At 42.9% G+C, this 20914-nt stretch overlaps 1 non-coding gene across 1 annotated transcript; it reads right to left on the bottom strand.

The window, feature by feature from the left end:
- Positions 1 to 10680: 10680 nt before the first annotated feature.
- Positions 10681 to 10785, bottom strand: LOC118147502 (U6 spliceosomal RNA). Its single transcript, XR_004733959.1, has one exon. It is a non-coding gene; the product is annotated as a U6 spliceosomal RNA (small nuclear RNA).
- Between the last annotated feature and the right edge of the window lie 10129 nt (positions 10786 to 20914).

Below are 20914 nucleotides of genomic sequence, written 5' to 3'. Positions count from 1 at the left end.
GCTGGGATAACAAGTGTGAGCCACTATGCCCTGTGAGCTAGAACTTTCTTACTGCTCCCTTCCTCTTCTGAGATGAGCCCCAGTTGTAAGATTGGGGTCTTGATGAACTGGAGAGCATTTTGAGAGGGGAACACTTTGAGGAGGGATTGCCTCAAATTCCAAGGGAGTAGAGAGCAGCACATTGAAGGCTGCTCCAGGCTCCAGGCTTTAGGCAGAAGAAAGAAACAATCTTTAGTTCAACTTTGATCCCTGGTTTGCTTGTGTTCTTGATGTTACTTCGGGCCAGGGACTGGACCTCATTTGTCTTAGTACCTGGAACCTCTAGGATTAGCAGGCCAGGGCAGGAGTAAAAACAGCTGATCCCAGCCCCTAGTCTTCCCCCTTCTCTTCCTGGCCCTGGCTCCAACCTGCATCTCAAAAAGCCCTGTGTACTGGCCTCAGCCACCCCTCAGGCCTGGGAGTTTACTCACAGGAAGCAAGGTCCACTCTCCAGACCCAGAGAAGATGCTTGTCCAGGCCCTGGAAACAGGATCAGGACTGTTTGGGAATTCCAGGGTCCCAGGTACCTGGAAGATGGTCCAAAAGGAGGTTTGGACTCCAGATAAGCACATCCCTTAGGGCCCATAGATTTCCCCAAAGAAGAGCCCTCTAAAACATAGGGTCTAGGTGTAAGGGTGATGCTATGGGAAAGAATCTAGTCAAACCATCAATCCGAAGGCACTAGGCAGAGCTGGAAAATTCAGGCGCAAAAAAACTGGATGCAAGTCAGAGAAATCTGTTCATAATAAGAAGGCTTGGGCTGGGCGCAGTGGCTCATGCCTATAATCCCAGCACTTTGGGAGGCCGAGGTGGGTGGATCATGAGGTCAAGAGATTGAGACCATCCTGGTCAACATGGTGAAACCCTGTCTCTATTAAAAATACAAAAAATTAGCTGGGCATGGTGGCACATGCCTGTAGTCCCAGCTACTTGGGAGGCTGAGGCAGGAGAATTGCTTGAACCCAGGAGGTGGAGGTTGCAGTGAGTCGAGATTGCGCCATTGCACTCCAGCCTGGGTAACAAGAGCAAAACTCCATCTCAAAAAAAAAAGGTTTAAACTGGGAGAAAGAAGTCAGAGGTTATAGGAGCCACATAAGTAAGAAAATATAAGTATAATACATATTATGGGATGGGATGGCCCAGGGATGGGGATGGGCTGGGATGGAGCTGTCACAGAGTTGGGGTACCTGGTCAAGTAGTTGTGCATGGAGCTGGCTGTAAGTGGGAGCTATCCTTTTCCAGACAGCAATTCTAGTCTTCTGTCCTCTACCTAGAAGTCAGAGATACCTGTAGACTCAGTCACAGAAGCCCTTACCAGCCTGGTTGTCAGGCCATTTTACTCCACCCAGATTCAGGGGGCCCTGTCTGAAAGAATATCTGGTTAGGTTTGTTGAAACAGAACCTTAGCACAAAGGTCCTACTGCAATGTGAGTCATGCTGAATCCATAACCACTGAGGGGTTCCTTACAAATATAACTAAGTACAAATACCTCCAAGAAAGTCATGCCATGGTGAGTTTTCCTTTGACTATCAGTCCTTCCCTCTTGAGGGCTTACTCAATTTCTTCACTTCTATCAGGTATCCTAAAAGATCCCTGTTGTTATTTCCACTTCAGAGGGTCACAGCCCCCACAAGCAAACCAATGCCCAATTAGTAAGCCGCAGTAGTACCAGTTTCACTGTGTTTTGTCAAATCTGCATAAGCTCTATTTTGCTTTCTCACAGAATCACACACTCCTCAAGTTTTAGGGAATTATTATTTTTTTCTTTTTGTAGAGATGGTGTCTCACCATGTTGCCCAGCTTAGACCCAAACTCTTGGCCTCATGCAGTCTGCCTTGGCCTCTCAAAGTGTTGGGACTACAGGTGTGAGCTACTGTGCCCTGCCTTATTGAGGGAGTTTAAAGCCTGGTGCTTGAATGCTCTCAGTAACCAAGGTAACTTACAAGGTAGCCAAGTTTACCTTTGAGCCACTCTGACCTCCAAAGGGTCTTGTTTAGGTTCAGCTGAAATCTGTGTTTTCCAATTTTCCAATCATTGGTCTTCATTTCACCTGTTGGGGTACACGCAGAGTATCTTCAGGGCCTTTCCCAGCTGACCCAGACTGTGGCCCAGTTTACTACCATAACTCATCTGAGCCACCTCTGTGGATCAGACACCTCCTATGTTTTCAGCCATTCTCCATATGATATGGTTTCAGGAACTCTCCCCTACACCCACATGCAGGGCACTCAGCATGTGGGTGTAGGGGAGAGTTCCTGAAACCATATCATATGGAGAATGGCTGAAAACAGGAATAATGCCTCAGAGGGACCTCCAAGTGAAGATGCCACATAGGCTGTTAGATAAATTATCTGACATTCAGAGGGAGGACTAAGATAAATGGGTATAGATTTCAGAATCATTAGCTCGTGTTGGGGGTGGCTGAAGGTAGTTAAGGTCACCTATGGAAACTGAAGATAAAGAGAGAATGGAACCTGGGGGAAGATGGATTGTTCAAGGGTAGGTGGAGGAAGATGGAGGAGCACACAAGAGACATGGAGAAGGAGCAGTTGGAAGGTCAGGGGAATGATCAAGAGACTGTTACCATAGAAACTCAGGGAGGAGAGTGTTCAAAATAGGGATAGCAATGATATCTAAAGTAGCAGAGGCCCAGGCATTGGGCAGCTTCTCAGGAGAAATGACAATGAGAACTAGAGAACAGAAGGCTGAGGAGAGAATGGGAGTAGAGAAGTGGAGGCAGGGAGTAAAGAGTACTTTCTGAGATGCTAGCTGGCAAGGGAGAGTCAAAGGAGTGTCATTTGTGTTTAGGGTGGGAGAGACCCAAGCTTGTTTCAATGCTAATGTAAGGGGCCAGGAGGAGGACAAGGTGGAAGATAGGTGGAGAGTGGGCAGAAAGCCATGGCTGGCATGATCTTGAGGAAGAGCATTGAAGGCACGAAAGGACAGTGGAGGGGATTATTTTTAAATAATCTTCAGAGAGGACAGATCATTCACAGAGAGGAAGGAAAGGCAATGTGGATGGGCTTCAGAGCAGACATCTCTCAATGAATGTAGGGGTAAGATGCAGGGCAAGATGCCCAGTTTTGCCTTGACATAGTAGATGAGGTTGTCTGTTGTGAGTAAAGTGAGCAATGGTAGTGAAGAGGGAGACCCAGGCATCTCAGATCAACTTCCCCTTTTTCCTAAGACTGTAAACTTCCCCTTTTCATTCCTAAGACCGTAAACCAAAGCGCTTTTCATATGTAATTTCTGAGACTGTAAACCGAGATCCTTTTCATATGTAATTCCTAAGACTGTAAACTGAAACCCTTTTCATATGTAATTTCTGAGACTGTAAACCGAGACCCTTTTCATATGTAATTCCTAAGACTGTAAACTGAAACCCTTTTCATATGTAATTCCTGAGACTGTAAACCGAGACCCTTTTCATATGTTAAGCTATAAACCTAAGATTCTTCCATGTGTAACATCTGAGGTATAAGCCTGTATAAAGAAGGAACCTTCCTTTGTTAGGCGAGCTTGGTTGTTAGGCAACTATGCCACCTTGCTCCCAGCCGAATAAACTTCTTCCTCCTGTATTCGGTGTCTGAGAGATCCATTTCCCTCGGTCGCTCCTGCTACAGTAGAATAAGGGTCTGAGAGTAAATACTTTTGGAATAGATTTTCCCTGCTCCTCACTAAATGATATGTCTCCTGCCTGACCCTGAATAGCACCATGGCTCCTGCTGCCCCCTACCCCATCCATGGCATTGGATCCAACCATTGGACTGAATGGGACCCCAGTTTATTATCTTCAGCCTCGTAGGATAGATTGCTAAATAATACCATTCCAAACTCTTAGATGAGACAAAGCCTGGGGGGTGTGGCAGGGATTCTTTCAAGTGCTTTGGAAGTATTAAATCATTTATTCTTCAAGCAACCATACAAGGTAGGCACTAGTGTTATCTCCACAAGGAAACTGAGTCACAGAGAGTGTAAGCAACTTGCTCAAGGTCATTCAGCTGGAAGAGCAGAGCAAGGGTTCAAATCTCAGGCACTGGTTCCAGAGACCATGTTCTCAACTTTCTTTCTTTTTTTTTTTTGACAGAGTTTTACTCTGTCGCCCAGGCTGGAGAGCAGTGGCTTGATCTCGGCTCACTGTAACCTCTGCCTTCCAGGTTCAAGCAATTCTCCTGCCTCAGCCTCCCGAGTAGCTGGGACTACAGGTGTGTGCCACCACACCTGGCTAATTTTTTGTATTTTTAGTAGAGTCAGGGTTTCATCGTGTTAGCCAGTATGGTCTTGATCTCCTGACCTTGTGATCCTCCTGCCTTGGGCTCCTGAAGTGCTGGGATTATAGGCGTGAGCCACTGCGCCTGGCTCACCTTAACTTTCTTTAGTAAGAGAAACTGAAGGTAACATGTAGAACAAAGGAGAGAAGGAAGGGGCGAGACAGTGATGGTTCTAACAGTGTTTCAGTTCCTGGTTCTTGTCCTTGAGGCCCCTGGAGATTTCCTTGTTCCTGCTTTCTTGAGGCTTAATTCTTCAGTTATTCCCTTGATGCTATGAGAAAACCCAGTGTCATTCTAGTAAAACATGAAATTGGAGAGATTCAGCTGGAGGTTCTGAATCATCCCTGGGACACTCAGCCTTCAGTAGCCCCTGATATTTGGGGATCTCTAATAGTCAGGGTATAGCTTAGCCAGAGGGGAATGTGTAGCACCCCTGCTGTTGTGCTTGTGGGAGATGATGGGGCTGTTGAGATTACTGAGCTGGACCAGACATGGGGGTATCAGTTGCACTGGTCTCCACTGTTCTGGCCTTGCCTTTCCTGGATCCCCCCACACTTCATCCTCTTAACGTGATCACTGGTTCACCGGCGGACTGTCTGAGATGGGACACTGTGTACAGTTCCTTCTGGGTTTCCCTTCCTTCCTTACCCAGACTGGGACCCACCGGCAATTTCAATTACATTCTCATCAATGACTCCCACCTTGCTCTCCCGGTGCACCTGCCAGGCCACTTCCCAGTCCTGAATCAGCCCTACCGTTTATTTTCTCTGGTTGAACTCAGCTAGAGAAAATTCCACAGCTAGGTTTGTGGGTCAAGATGGCCAGGGGGAGACCTATGTTAATTCTAGCTAAATAATTATAAGTGTCCGACCTACCCTCTGCGGGAAGACTGAGCTCGTTCGGAAAAAACCGGACCGCAGGCTAGAGGAAATTCCTTAAGTTCAGGCTTTATTGAGAGGAAAGAGCCTCCGGGCGGACCAGCCAGGACGAAAAGGAAAAATGGCCGCGCCGCTCAGAGGGGCAGGGTTGTTTTATAGGGGGCTGAAGGGCTGGGGGGTGGGGAAGCCAAAAGCCGAGGTGGTGGGCAACTGTTGGTCAGTTTGAACTGCTGGGCGGGAAGCTGGGCGGCGGGAAGCTGGGCGGCGGGAGGGCTAGGGCCGGTATGTAAAGTGAGAGATAAGAGAGCCTCTTTGTGGGGGAGGGAAAGAGAGAGAGATTTTGCGGTAGGGGCAGAGTTTTCCAAACAATAAGCTTGATTGGCTTATGGTGCATTGAAGTTTATACACCAAACTAAACTATATTACTGGTGCAGTTAATTAGAAATTCAGTGGCAACAGGAGGCCAAAGGTAAAGACCATCTGAGAGCACACTAACAACGGGAAACACCGCGGGGTGTTTGCAGAGCAGGGGATACTGCTGTGGTCCCATGAATGCCTTCTCAACATGGAGTCTGCATGAGGGTCTCTTAAAGAGGGCTCAGGCAAAGATCTCTGAGAAGGGAGGCGACCTCTGCTCACAAGATCCGGGAGGGTCTTTACAGATGGGAGCTGGCAAGGAGGAGAAAAGCCTTGCAGGGCAGAAATCACGGAACATCTCAGGCTCTGCCTAGTTTCTCGGAATATGGAGTGATTTTAATTGCTCTATGTCCTCAATGCTTGGGAGATAAAAGCCCCTTGATGCATTGGGAGTGGTCAGACTGGGTGGCTCCTCATCCGCTCTATTTCTGATGCAGCCACACCCTGATAACAATCGGTGATAAACTCAGAGTATGTTTAGCATGTCTTAGAAGGATCTCAAGTGCTGTTGGATGCTCAGAGCACTAGTTTAGCGTGTCTTACAAGGATCTCAAGCGCTCTCCACACAGCTATCTTACCTACCCCTTCACCCTCCCCTTCCACGCCCATAAGATCAATGAGATTGTGCACATAATAAAAGTGTTTGGAGCCCAGAGCTTGGGGCCAATGCAGTTGCCACACTTGCGTTGGTCCCCTGGACCCATGCTGTAACTTCTGCTCTTGTGTCTCTGTCTTTATTTCCTTTTCTCAATCCCTCATCACCACCTGGACTAAGGGCAACCACATGCAGGGTTGGGCTGGTTCTCAACACAGGTTGACTGGTTCCAGAACAAATTTATGATTTTCAACCTCAGCTGTGTTCTCAATGCTGCTGAAAAAAATCTTTTCATTAGTCAGTACTTTTCAGATACCCCCTGTCAGTTGCTCTGGGCTCTCACCATGCTCCATGAGTCCCACCCCTTTCCTCAGCACCTCTTCCATTTTCACAGCTGGAGGCAGGGATGAGATGCATATTGACTGAGTAGTTGGTGAAGTGGTACATGCTGTGCCCAGAGTCCGAAAAGAAAGGAAATTGGAGAGACCTCACCTCACACATGGAATCTGTGCCACTTGTTTCAGTTCAGAGCTATGCAAAGTCGCCGAAAAGAAGCAAGCCTGGATGACGGCTTTAACCTATCTAAAAAGAACCTGTTCATTTACAAGTGCCTTGAGCAGCCTGGAAACCCAGGAAAAAGGTAATTCCGGAGGTCAACCATTCCAGCCATTGAACAATTGCATTTGATCACACATACACTCATGGAGTTCCAGGGGGACCCCAATGAGAAGGGCCTTGTGATAAACCTGAGCTTCATAATGCTGCAGCTGCAGCAATTCAGGAACACCGATGTCTCTCCGTGGCTAGGAGCCTCTCAAAAACATTTGACACGATCTTCAGGATTAGAGACCTGACAGCCAGCCCTGAGGCATTTGCTTTTAACAAGCCCCCACGTTGATGTCAACTGCCCATTTTATATCTCTAGCACTCTTAAAGTTCAGACTGTTTACACTGTTTATGGAACATCTGCTCTTGAGTGTTGAAGTGACATCTCAAACTTAAGATGACCAAAACTTAACTCCTTCTTCTGCCCTGAAACCTGTTCTATCTGCAGTCATCTCTATTCAGTTCATGTTTATGGTACAGCTAAAATTGCTCATCAGCATATAATGAAACAACGTTGTCAACCAGAAACTGTTGTTTTAGTTTCTTTTTCTTCCATAAACTTACTCTATGTTCGTTCTTTTGTTAGTAGTGAACTTTGAACTCTTCCTGGGCATCTCCAGATCTAGGCTCTCATCAAAAGGTTGGTCTCATCTGATTAGGGCCTGAAGACTGCAGGGGAAGGAAGATCAAGGGGAATTCTAGAAACCTGGGTTCCATTCAGGCAAGAAGGCAGATTGATGATCAATGGTCTCGGTTCACGCCCTAGCTCCATCACTTACTGCTTGCAAGACTGGGAGACTAGGAAAGTTACTTGCTTTCCAGAAGCTTCATATCCTTATCAGCAAAATGGTGGTTTTAATAGGATCAAGCTAGGGGAGGGGGGTGTTGATTAAATGAGAATATGTGTAGTCACTGATGCATAGTAAAAGCTCAGTTAACTACTAGTAGTGATGACAGGGTATTCTCAGATAGAAATAAAGTAAAAAATGAAACTGATTTGGGAACCTAAAGAAATTATCCTGAAATGCATAAAGAGAACCATGTAAAATACTCATTGAAAAGTTGAAATAGAAAATGGTCATCTTCCCCCGTAGATATTGAGGGTTCACTTCATAATTCTTCCTGAATTAGTCCTTTAATTCAGCATGTATTTATTGAGCATTTACTGTATATTAGGCACGCTCTAAATGCTGAAGGAAAATCAGTGAGCAAAACAGGTGAAAATCCCTGCATTTCTGAAGCTAACCTTCTATTGCGGGGTCAGAATCGAACAAAATAAATTATATTCCAGGTTGGAGGAGAGGAGATGATTCATTTGGAGTTTTTAAGTTCAGTGATCGGGGACCATGAAGTCATCTTCTGAGCTGGGGGAAGATACAAAAAAAAAAAAAAAAAAAAAATTAAAATACAGTCCCAGCCCTCCAGAAATGCCCATTTTGGTTAAGGAAACAAGACAGCATTCACATGCCAATTTTGGTGATAGAACAAACAAGGCATTATTATGTACATTGAGACAAGCAATGTTCTAGAAGCTCAGAGAAGCTGGGGAGCAGGGAGGAATGCAGCCCAAGGACTTGTTGGCAGGAGTGGTCTGGAAAAAGTCTCATGAGGGGAGTGGAACTTAGCTGGGAAATAGTGAAGCAAGTTTTCTTTTCATCCTTCTTCCCCTCCCGTTAACTGCTGGGAAGCAGCTTGTGTTGTGATGGGCCAAAATGAAACACTAATCTTGGCCTTTTCCAGGAAGAGGCTGTCATGGGGAGATACTGTAACAGGCACAGAAAAACAATCACAATGGCTTCAGTGGATTCCCACCTGACCTGGTCAAATTGGCTGGAGAGGAAACAAGTCTTTCAGGTCAAGCTCAGGCTTTGGACTCAGTAGGAACCAATCCTTGAAAACTTGGTTACACCTTCTACTTCCAAATCTTTGCAGCATGAAAATCCAAGGGGGCCACAGATTGCCCTGAGTTAACTACCAGGAGCTGCCAATAGGAGGGTCTTCCTGCATCTCTTAAGGCTTTGAGTTTGTACCTGTACTCTAGAGATGTGGCCAAGCCCCACTTGTAGCCTGTGTTAGAGGAGCCCCAAAGAGCACAGACACAAACCTTGTAGGTGGTAGCCAGGTGCAAAGTAGGGCTTGAGAAGTGCGAGTTCCTAGTACCCATTTTAGATTAGACCGCATAGGGGAGAAGGCAGGCAGGAAGTGTGAATCAGGACATAGATTTGTTCTTTGTGCCTAAATGAGTGTAAAATCACCAAGGAGTCAAGTACATTAAATTCACCCCAGCTTGATGAGGTAGGCACTGAGTTGTTCTAACAAAGTAGATGTTTGAGTAATTGGGGTCTTAGATGAGTCACTAGAGTAAACTGGGCACGAAGAGGGGCAGACTTATTGATCTCCTTTTCCTCATTCTCCATGTAGAATTCCTACTAGAGTCTTACCTTTATTTTCTCATGGCTATTTGGCCTTCAACTTGAAATAGTAGCTAGTATGACTCATGGGTGGGATAAAGATGTCAGCCTTTGTAAAATACTGCGGTTACTTTGAAGAAAGGTTGGAGTTCTCATCTAGGATCCCTTCTTACCAGCTATGTGGCCTTGAGCAAGTTGTTGCATATCTCTAAGGCTGTTTTCTTATCTGTACAATTGGCTAGTGTAGAATTCATGAGGTTTTTGTAAGGATCAAATTAGATAATGCATGTAGAGTATAGCACCTGGCATATAAAAAGTGCCCAACAATTATTTATTGTTATTACTTTTATTATCTAACCAATTGGAGTTGAGGAAAAGTAATTATTAGGGGACAAATATTGTATAATGAGCTGACACAAGAGTGAGTAGAAACTGTAACTTGCCTACTAATGTGGGCTAGATTCACACTTAGCCAGACATCTCCAGTAACGCTCCCAACCCTTGCAGAGCCCCGACTGCCTTCTGAATGATCACTGGATTTGTCCCTTCCTATCTTCTCTCCGTCTCCAAACCTGGCCCCATAATGCTGACCTTCATTTCTGCCAGCCCTGGAGTCCTATGATTTGCTCTGCTCTTATTCAGTTCCTCCCGACACTGCAGCTGTCTTTGTTCTCCAAGGCATTTGGTCCTCCTCCTGCCCCTCAATCCAAGGGTCCATCAGTTTCATGCAAATTAGGATCATTTTCTCTTCATGACCACTCATCCTAGAGTGCACTGTTCCTCACAGCACAGTCTCTCATGGCTTCCCTTGGCTAGTGGAGGGAGTTCCCCGATCCCTTGCACCTCCTGGGTGAGGTGATGACCCACCCTGATTCGGCTCACCCTCTGTGGGCTGCACCCACTGTTTAACCAGTCCCAATGAGATGAGCCAGGTACCTCAGTTTGAAATGCAGAAATCACCTGCCTTCTGTGTTGATCTTGCTGGGAGCTGCAGAGTGGAGCTGTTTCTATTCAACCATCTTGCTAGCCACCCTGTACAGTATTTTATAATGAGTATTTTTAAACACTTTATTTTTACAGAAACAGGGTCTTGCTCTATCTGTCAGGCTGGAGTGCAGTGACACAATCATAGCTCACTGACACCTCTGACTCATGGGCTCAGGTGATCCTCCTGCCTCAGCCTCCTGAGTAGCTAGGAGTACAACTGTGTGTCACCATGCTCAGCTAATTTTTAATTTTTGTGCAGAGATCGGATCTCGCTATGTTGCACAGGCTGGTCTTGAACTTCTGGCCTCAGGCAATCCTCCTGCCTCAGCCTCCCAAAGCACTGGGATTATAGGTGGGAGCTACTGAGCCTGGCCATATTTGCATAATTTTAAAGTTTCAAAATATATGTATCAATTTATACACTAGTATCTTGGTATTTGGAGGTTACAAATTATTTTCTATTCTTCTTTTTTTTTTTAATATGGAACGCTTCACGAATTTGTGTCATCCTTGTGCAGGGGCCATGCTAATCTTCTCTGTATCGTTCCAATTTTAGTATATGTGCTGCTGAAATGAGCACTATTCTCTATTATTCTTTTTGCTTTTGTATATATTTTCTGATTGCTTTATGGTGAACTTGAATTAGTCATGTAATTACAAGCTATTTTTAATTTCCATTAAACTACTGGTAACACATTTTAGGCTTTGGGAATTCAAAAAATGAATAGGATAAGGAGAAATAACAATTATTGATTTTTTTTAACATTTTAGGTAAGGAACTGAATCCTTTGCATAATTTAATTTATTTAATTTTTACCATAATTGCATAGGATATTACGTTTCCAGCTTACAGATAAGGGAACTGAGGCTCATAGAAGATTAGAAACTAGCCTAAGATTGTACATTCAGTGGGATTTGAAACCAAATCTGGCTCCAAAGAACTTACTGTTATTCATGCATGTTTAACATTTTTTCATGACCACAGGAGCTTGCAGTATTAGAGGGGCTCAGAACCCACACACCCAAAGACTTCAGGTCCAGGCAGACCCAGATCAGTGGCCTGTGAGTGAGACAAACAGAGGGTCACAGAGATGCACAGAGGGGATATCTGGCTGCATAATCAGGGAGGGAGATCTGATATGAACTTGATGTCAGATTTTAGGAATCAGCAACTGAGGCTAGAGCTTGTCCCTAAAGCCAAAGCATGTGGGTGCAGTGGCAAGGAGGAAGGGTAGGGACAGATGGGCTGTCTGGAGTAGACATGGGGAAGCCCTCTGACACAGGCAGTACTGGACTAGGTTGCCTAGATGAGGTTTGCAGACTCATATTTCACGGTTAATCTCTTTGCATTTATTTATTTTATAGCATTACCACTTTTGTGTCATTGATTTTCACTTCTGAGTTTGCCTATTTGTTTGAAATCTCTTCATTTCCTTTCTATTAGTATTTGCACTCCACTGAGCACTTCTGAGGGTTTTCACTTCACACTCATCAAAGAGCCAAATGAGGAGGCGAGACGCCCTAACTGCAGGGATTAGGTAGCAGGCTTCAGAGGCAGTGACCAAGCAGGATCCCTGGTAGACCACTCCATCTCCTCCGCTATCTGGAAGCAGAACAAGGCTGGATCTCACCCCTCTACTACCTGCATTTGACTATGGAGTCATTTGACTACCTGTGAGTCAAATAATGTATCTGACAAATAAGTGCATTTCATGATCCTAGATTGGATTCTGGGTTGGAAAAAAATTACTGAAAAGTACATTGGCAAAATTTGAATGTAGACTATAAATCATATAATAGTTTGTTATCAATGCTAAATCTTTCAAATTTGTTAATTATACTGTAGTTATATAAAAGGATCCTTGTTCTTAAGACAGATGCTGAAGTATTTGGAGTTAAGGAGCATGATGTCAACAACCTACTCTTAAATGGTTAGGCAGAAACAATAATGATGTGTGTATGAGTGCAGATTATCTATCTATCTATCTATCTATCTATCTATCTATCTATCTATCTATCTATCCATCCATCTATTCAGCAATCTAGAGAGAAATAAAACAAATGAGGGTAAATACTAACAATTGGTAAATATAGGTAAAATGTATGTAAATGTTCACTATACTATTCTTGTAGCTTTTATAAAAGTTTGATTTTTTAAAAAAGTTAACAATTTCTCTAGAATTCTTCTGCTTCTGGACAAAATGGAGTAATAGGTTCAGATTTGCCCTCCTGACTGAAACAACAACAACAACAGACACAATAAAAATATACGAAAGAATGGTTTTCAAGACATGGACATCAGGTAACAAATGACAGTGATTCCTGGGAGGTGAGGAGAGTTTTACAATTGCTCCAGCTTACGGCCCTTAAGAAGTTCCAAGGCCACAGTTCAGGAAGGTGGAACCCAGGTGGAACCTGGAAAACTCTCTTAGGAAACAGAGATAAGAGTCTGGGGAGACCAAAGCAACTAGAGTTTGCAGGATGGATGATGGAGAGGAGAGAGGTGCACAGAGAGAGCCCAGGAGATACTCAGGGGTCTCTTCAAGTTCAATTCAGCTAAGTACCAATCAGTACACGTATGTGAGGAAACCACCTGAGAGGATTGGAAGGGACATTGTTCAGTGCTCACACAGGGCTGAGAACAGTGGCAGTTCCCACCAGCCAGATTGGAAAGCCCTATGATTCATGGGGCACTCAGTAGTGTGTACAGAAGGGCCTTGCCTCAGAAGTGGGCAATAAGTAGCCCTAGATTAAACACTTCTCAGCACCCTTGAAAAAAAAATCATAAAATAAAAACCTGAGGATCCAACTGTTTCCAAGTAGTTTAGCTTATCCCAGAACAAAATTCAAAAATATATATAGGAATCCAAAAACATTTAATGCCCAACAAAGTACATTTACAATGTCTAGCATCTAAGCACAAATTACCGGTTATGTGAAGAAGTGGAAAAATATGACCCATATAAAAAAGGAGCCAGAACTGGAAAAAACCACCTTGAACTTCATATGGAACCAAAAGAGAGCCTGCATAGCCAAGTCAATTCTAAGCAAAAAGAACACAGCAGGAGGCATCACACTACTGGACTTCAAACTATACTACAAGGCTACAGTAATCAAAATAGCATGGTACTGGTACCAAAACAGAGATATAGACCAATGGAACAGAACAGAGGCATTGGAGGCAACACAACATATCTACAACCATACAATCTTTGATAAACCTGACAAAAAAAAAAAAAAAAAGATAAACCTGACAAAAACAAGCAATTTTTGTTTGATTCCCTGTTTAATAAATGGTGTTGGGAAAACTGGCTAGCCATGTGCAGAAAGCCGAAACTGGACCGCTTCCTGACACCTTACACTAAAATTAACTCCAGATGGATTAAAGACTTAAACATAAGACCTGGCACCATAAAAACCCTAGAGGAAAATCTAGGCAAAACCATTCAGGACATAGGAGTAGGCAAGGACTTCATGACCAAAACACCAAAAGCATTGGCAGCAAAAGCCAAAATAGACAAATGGGACCTAATCAAACTCCACAGCTTCTGCACGGCAAAGAAACAGTCACTAGAGTGAATCAGCAACCAACAGAATGGGAAAAAATTTTTGCAGTTTACCCATCTGACAAAGGGCTAATAACCAGAATTTACAAAGAACTCAAACAGATTTACAAGAAAAAAACAAAACAAGCCCATTCAAAAATGGGCAAAGGATATGAACAGACACTTTACAAAAGAAGACATACATGAGGCCAACAAACATATGAAAAAATGCTCATCATCACTGGTCATTAGAGAAATGCAAATCCAAACTACATTGAGATACCATCTCACACCAATTAGAATGGTGATCATTAAAAAATCTGGAGACAACAGATTCTGGAGAGGATGTGGAGAAATAGGAACACTTTTACACTGTTGGTGGGAGTGTAAACCAGTTCAACCATTGTGGAAGACAGTGTGGCAATTCCTCAAGGACCTAGAAATAGAAATTCCATTTGACCCAGCAATCCCATTACTGGGTATATATCCAAAGGACTATAAATCGTTCTACTATAAGGACACATGCACACGAATGTTCATTGCAGCACTGTTTACAATAGCAAAGACCTGGAACCAACCCAAATGCCCATCGATGATAGACTGGACTGGGAAAATGTGGCACATATACACCATGGAATATTATGCAGCAATCAAAAACAATGAGTTTGTGTCCTTTGTAGGGACATGGATGAATCTGGAGAACATCATTGTCAGCAAACTGACACAAGAACAGAAAATGAAATACCACGTATTCTCACTCATAGGCGGGTGATGAACAATGAGAACATATGGACACAGGGAGGGGAGCACTACACACTGGGGTCTATAGCGGGGAATAGGGGAGGGACAGCGGGGGGGGGAGCTGGGGATGGATAGCATGGGGAGAAATGCCAGATGTGGGTGAAGGGGAGGAAGACAGCAAATCACACTGCCACGTGTGTACCTATGCAACTGTCTTGCATGTTCTGCATATGTACCCCAAAACCTAAAATGCAATAAAAATAAATAAATACATAAATAAATACATAAATAAATAAAAGGAGCCTAGGCTTTCCCCTCACCCAGCTGTAATGAGGCACCCTGACCCTTCCTTGCTGGGGTGATGTGCCCTGTAATGACCTTCTCCTCAATGATTATGTCAGTGAAGGTCATGTGGGGACCTGGAACTCTCACCCTCACCCAACAGTATGAAACACCCTCCCCCACTAGAGTGTCCATGGAGGCCAAGTGAGGACTGTGGGCTTACACAACCACCTGGCAATTATGAAGCAGCAACTCCCTTTCCCTACTGGCACAGTGTCAGACAGGGCCTGCTAAAACAGAAAATTTAAATAAGATCTAACATCTTATCATATAATTTCCCCAAAGTCCAGGAATTAATAGAAATCATGTCGAGAACCAGGAACTTCTCAACTTGAATGAGAAAAGACAACATATACCAATTTTGAGATGACAGATGTTGACAAAAATTTTAAAGAAATTATTATAAAAATGCTTCAATGAGCAGTTATAATCATGCTTAAAGCAAATTGAAAAATAGAATGTCTTGGCAGAAAAACACAAGATATGAAGAGGAGCAAAATAAGCCAGGTGCAGTGGCTTGCCCCATTAATACCAGCACTTGGGGGGCCAAAGTGGAAGGATCATTTGAGCACAGGAGTTCGAGACCAGCCAGGGCAACATGACAAATTCCTGTCTCTACAAAAAATATTTAAAAACCTGGTGTGGTGGTATGTACCTGTAGTCCCAGGTACTCAGGAGGATAAGGTGGGTGGTTGACTTGAGCCCAGAAGGCAGAAGTTGCAGTGAGCTGTGATTGCATCATTCAAGAAGCTAATGAACCCCAAACAGAATAAACTGAAAAGAAATCCACACCAAGGCACATCATAATCAAACTTCTATAAAACTAAGACAAGACAGAATGAGAGAAATGACTTGCACAGAGGGGGAAAATAAATTGAATGACAGACATTTCTCATCAGAAACCCTGAAGGTCAGAAGGAAGCATCACACATTTTTCAAGTCCTGAATGAAAAGAACTGTCAGCCTAGAATTCTATAATCAGTAAAAATATCATTCAGGAATAAAGGGGAGATTGCCTAGCTGTATTAAAATGTTATCATTTAGCCTAATGTAATTTTCTAGGCAGTTTTAGTCAAGTTTTTGCTACTCTCTGATGTTCAAGATAGAAAAGTGATTTTATAAGCAAGCAGAATACAAAATAATAGAGGTAGTTTGTAAAACAAGTATATATTATGTGTCTACATTGCACATGTTAAAGCATTCCATTATAATATTCAATTACACTATGTAATCTACTGTTTTTGAACGATTTCATTCAGCATTTGGCTATTTAAAAAAATTTATAAAGAGACTGGTTTCTTCCAGTCCTGGAGGCAGGGAAGTCCAAGGTTGAGGGGTTCATATCTGGTAAGGGCCTTCTTGCTGTGTCATCCCATGGCAGAAGGTGGAAAGGTAAGAGAGCGTGTGTATGTATGTGTGAGTGGTTGGAAAAGAGAGAGAGAAGTAAGAAGATCAAAATCATCATTTTATCAGGAACCTTGTTTTATCTAGGAGACATAATAGCATTAATTCATTTATGAAGGCAGAAGTCTTATGACCTAACCACCTCTTAAAGGTCCTACCTCTCAATACGATTACATTGTTAATTAAGTTTCCATCACTATTTGACTCTTAAGTACATTTTCTTTGTTGTTTCCATTCAATTACTTTTTCCTAGAGCTTGCTTTAATTTTATTCATTCAAAACTTAGAATTTGCTTTCTTTTCTTATATTTATTTCCTTCTTATGTCATGAAGCTTTTTGAGGCAGAACCAAGCACAATTCTCGAATCTAAATAACTATTTGATTTAAGTTATCTTTGAGCTTTTAATAACTTAATAAACATTCTATGCTATTCTATGGGAAACTCTTGAGTTTTTCATTTGCTTATATTTTCTTTATCAATTTTGTGTCTTTTGGGTAAGTAAAGGACATAAAGTATGGAATACTATAAGACAGTGAATTAAATCTATTCCTCTGATTTAACCATGAAAAAAGACAATAATAATAAAATAATCTCCCCTCTTCCAAATAGGACAACTATCTGAACAGCTATTTAATCAAAGACAATATATGGATTGGAGACAAGTACACAAGAAGATGCTCAACATCACTCATTAGGGAAATAACAAACTAAACCACAATGAATATTACTGGTTATCTATTAGAATGATTCAAACTACAAATACTGACCATATCAAGTGTTGGCAAGGATATGGAGCAACTAGAACTTTCATAGATTTCCAGTGTAAAATGGTATGGCCATTTTGGAAAACAGTTTGGCAGTTTCTTAAAAACTTAAAGACATACTTACCATGTGATCTAGTCATCCCATGCCTAGATATTTACCTAAGAGAAATTAAAGGACATATCCATACAAAGAGTTTATATGAATGCTCATAGACACTTTATTTGTAATAGTAAAAAACTGGAAACAACCCAAATGTCCATCAACAGATGAATGAATAAACACCTATGTGATGGAATACTACTTAGCCATGAAAAAGAATGAAGTATTGACACATATAGCAACATGGATGAATCTCAAAATGATCAAGGTGAGTAAAGGAGCCAGACATAAAACAGTACATATTGTAAGCTTCCATTTATAGAAAATTCTATAAAATTTAACATAATTTATAGTGATAGAAATCAGATCAGTGGTTGCCAGGTGTGATGAACTGAACTTGCAGGTCCCTTCAGGATGTGGGATTTAGGGAGGGTGGTCTGTGAATTTCTTTCTCATTCATAGTATGTTCTTTCTCTCTCCTCCTTCCTGTCTTTCTTTCCCTGCGAATCCCTCTTTCCCTTTCTTCCTCTCTGGGTCCTTCTCCCTGATGGGGCCAGGTTCCCTCTCCCAGGTGTTCATGGTTCTTTGAGCAGCCTTTCTCTGAGGGCCATCCATGGACCCCCTGCATTAGGAGGGATCCTGTCAGCCCTGAAGGTTCTAGCTCCCACTTTAGACGTGAAGAATCAGAATTTTCTTTTCTTTTCTTTCCTTTCTTTCTTTTTTTGTTTTTGGAGATGGAGTGTTGCTCTGTTGCCCAGGCTGGAGTGCAATGGTGCAATCTCGGCTCACTGCAACCTCCACTTCCTGGGCTCAAGTGATCCTCCTACCTTAGCCTCCTGAGTAGCTGGGACCATGGGCACCCGCCACCATGCCTGGTTAATTTTTGTATTTTTAGTAGAGACAGGTTTCACTATGTTGCCCAGGTTGTTCTTGAACTTCTGAGCTCAGGCAATCTGCCTGCCTCAGCCTCTCAAAGTGCTAGGATTACAGGCATGAGCCACTGTGCCCAGCCTCAGAATCTGCATTTCAACAAGTTCTTCTGATGGTTCCTCTGCATCTGGGAGTCGAGAAGTTCTTTCTGTATGACCTTTGAAGTTGTTTTGAATCCCACGTCAGAATCCCAACCCACTCCTCTGCCTTTTCTAGTCATAGTTACTTTTCCTTAAGTGCCACATTGGCATAAATGTGTTCAGTGTTTCACTACCTTTCCTGCAGGTGTTCAGCATATGACCTGTGGTTTCTAGGGTCTGCCATGGGGCTTATTATTTGGAACCAAATATACCAGCAAATGAGTTTGGAATTCTAAAAAATCCTTTAAAAACCTTTTTAAAAAAAATTGGATGGAGCAGCTGTGAATGGTCTGGGCCTGCCTGTGCAATTATTACTGAAATTACTGGGGCTGTTGAGTATTTGGAAATCAAATCCCAGAAGTGAATTGGCTGTGCCAGTCAGTCGTAAAAGGATCTGGCCCTGGGAGGTTTGATGGGTAGGGGCAAATGGGGACATGGGAAGAGGGCGGGAGGCTTCAGGACTGCATGAACTGAGTGGAAATATTTGGCCTTTGGGGACAGGAGCATGCAATGGCAGCTGTTCCCCGTGACCTGGACATCTGGGGCTTGCTGAGGGAGAGACGTGGTCTTGGCCCAGCTGACCACCATCAAAACCACTCATCGAAGGCGTGGATGCAGTTTGCTAGGAAGATGAGTGCCTGTCTGTCCGGTGGTCACATGGAGGGCTTTGCTGATCTCTGACTCTGGATATTTCCCCTTGCCCTGGTGCCAGGGACTAGGGGAGAGATCACTCTGGGCTTGAGTCAGGGCCAGGGATGCCAGGCACAGCCAAAGAAGATGACTCTGGTACAAACCCAGTCTATGAAGTGGAAAATAAATCAAAGAGAAGGAATCAAGCTGGTTCATGAAGGAAGCATGCACATACTCACCCCATACATTGTTCCACATCAGGCACCTCCCCTGAGCTAGCTGCCACTCCTGCTGCCACTCTGCCACTCCTTGGGAGGCAGCACAGGGCAGTGGTTAGAGCCTTCTCTCTTGGTGTTAAGACAGGCCTGGGTTCAAGTCCAGGTCTGCTACTTTACTTACAAGCTGTGGGATACTGATGAGCCCAAGCTCTGTCTTAGCCTGCTTTTTAACCAGTAAAATGAGAATGACGAGAATCCCTAGTATATGGAGTTACTGAAGAACTTGAATGCACCAATACATCTAACATGCTTAGCATATGGCCTGATCATGGTTAGCATTTGATAAGTGCTAGCTGTTATCATTATTAATATCACTAATCATCAAAGAAAGGTCTTCAATTGGATATTTGGGAAAAATTATGAAAGTTATCCCTAATCTCTTGATCTACAGATTGGTATGCATCTGTTATTGTTTTTTTTAAAGTCATCTTGTTTCCTGACTCCTGAAGTGAAAAGTGTTTCTTCTGTGCATTTCTTTTCTTATAGAAAGAAAATTGAAAGAACTCTTAGAGAACTGACATGTCAGATACAGTCTTGAGCTTCATAGAGATCACAGGCTGTCGCGGAAGAAAGAGGATGAAAAGAAGCAATTTCACTACAGGGGAGGAACATTTCAAAAGAGGAATGTGGGGTACTAGGAAGGAGGGAGATGCATGAACTTAACACACCTGCCACTCCCGAGCGACTTCGAGCAGCCCTTCCTACTGCCCTCTCCACCCTTCCCTCTGAAAGCAACACCTAATAAGCCATTAATAAATCATGAAGAAAAGGCTCTGAATATATTTCTTTTAGTTTCTTGAAATTTTCAGGTCTGACTTTAAGAAGTTGCCATTCTTGAAAAATTTTAAACACTGCATGGGCATCTAGCAAAGGCTTGTAAAATAAAATGTGTGCTCATCAAATTTAGAGGAGTTATGAAGGCAGCTGTGATACAGGAAAAAGAGCCCTGGTCTTGGAGAGTGGAGCTGTGTGTGCCCTGGTTCCATATGCTGTAAGACGATATCAGGTATGGCACTAAACTACTATAAGCCCCACCTTCTTCATCTCCAAACTGGGAATGAGGACACCCACCTTCCAAGATGGTAGAAGGATTATATATGATTGTACTAGATACAAAAGTAAAACAATGAACAAACAGATGAAGATTGTTTATCTGGGAGTTTAAAACCAAGAATCTTCCAAACATAATAGTAAAGACTAGCTAAGTTTTAAAAGACTAGCATTTAATGAATCCTTACTGTGTCTAAGCATGGTAGACATTTTATCTCATTTAATTTTCATAAATAATCTGTGAGATAGATATGCTCATCACCTGCATATTACAGGTGAGAAAACGGAGGCACAGAAAAGTGAAGTAATTTGTCCCATATTCCCAAACTAGCTAGTATCAAAGCCTGATGTTTTGACACTGGATGCTTTGAGCTTAGAGCACGTTTATTATTATTATTTTTTTGCTGGACATTTTGAGCTTAGAGCACATCCTCTTTTATGTTATATTCCTGTGCTCATGTGTATTATCTCATTTAAAATGCACAATCCTATGTGGCCTGTGTATCATTACCATTCAGTATGTGAGGAGACTAAGGCATAGAAAGAGTAACTTTCTCAAGGTCACCAAATAAGTTGGAGTCAAGTTCAAACTCAGGCAGCCTGACCCCAGGGCAATGCTCTTAACTATAATGCTAATGGAATTATTCTAAAATGATTTTAAAAACAATCGTTCATTTTCAAAATCATGGTATTGGAATGCCTGAAAAAAGGCTTGCTATGGCACAGAGTACATTGTAATGGGGTAACCCTTCAGGCTAGGAATGACCCAGATATGACCACTGGT

This window comes from Callithrix jacchus, chromosome 14 (genome assembly GCF_049354715.1).
Source record: "Callithrix jacchus isolate 240 chromosome 14, calJac240_pri, whole genome shotgun sequence".
Taxonomy (NCBI): Eukaryota; Metazoa; Chordata; class Mammalia; order Primates; family Cebidae; genus Callithrix; species Callithrix jacchus.
The sequence above is the reverse complement of the archived record's forward strand: the minus strand, read 5'-3'. Positions and strand labels throughout refer to the sequence as shown.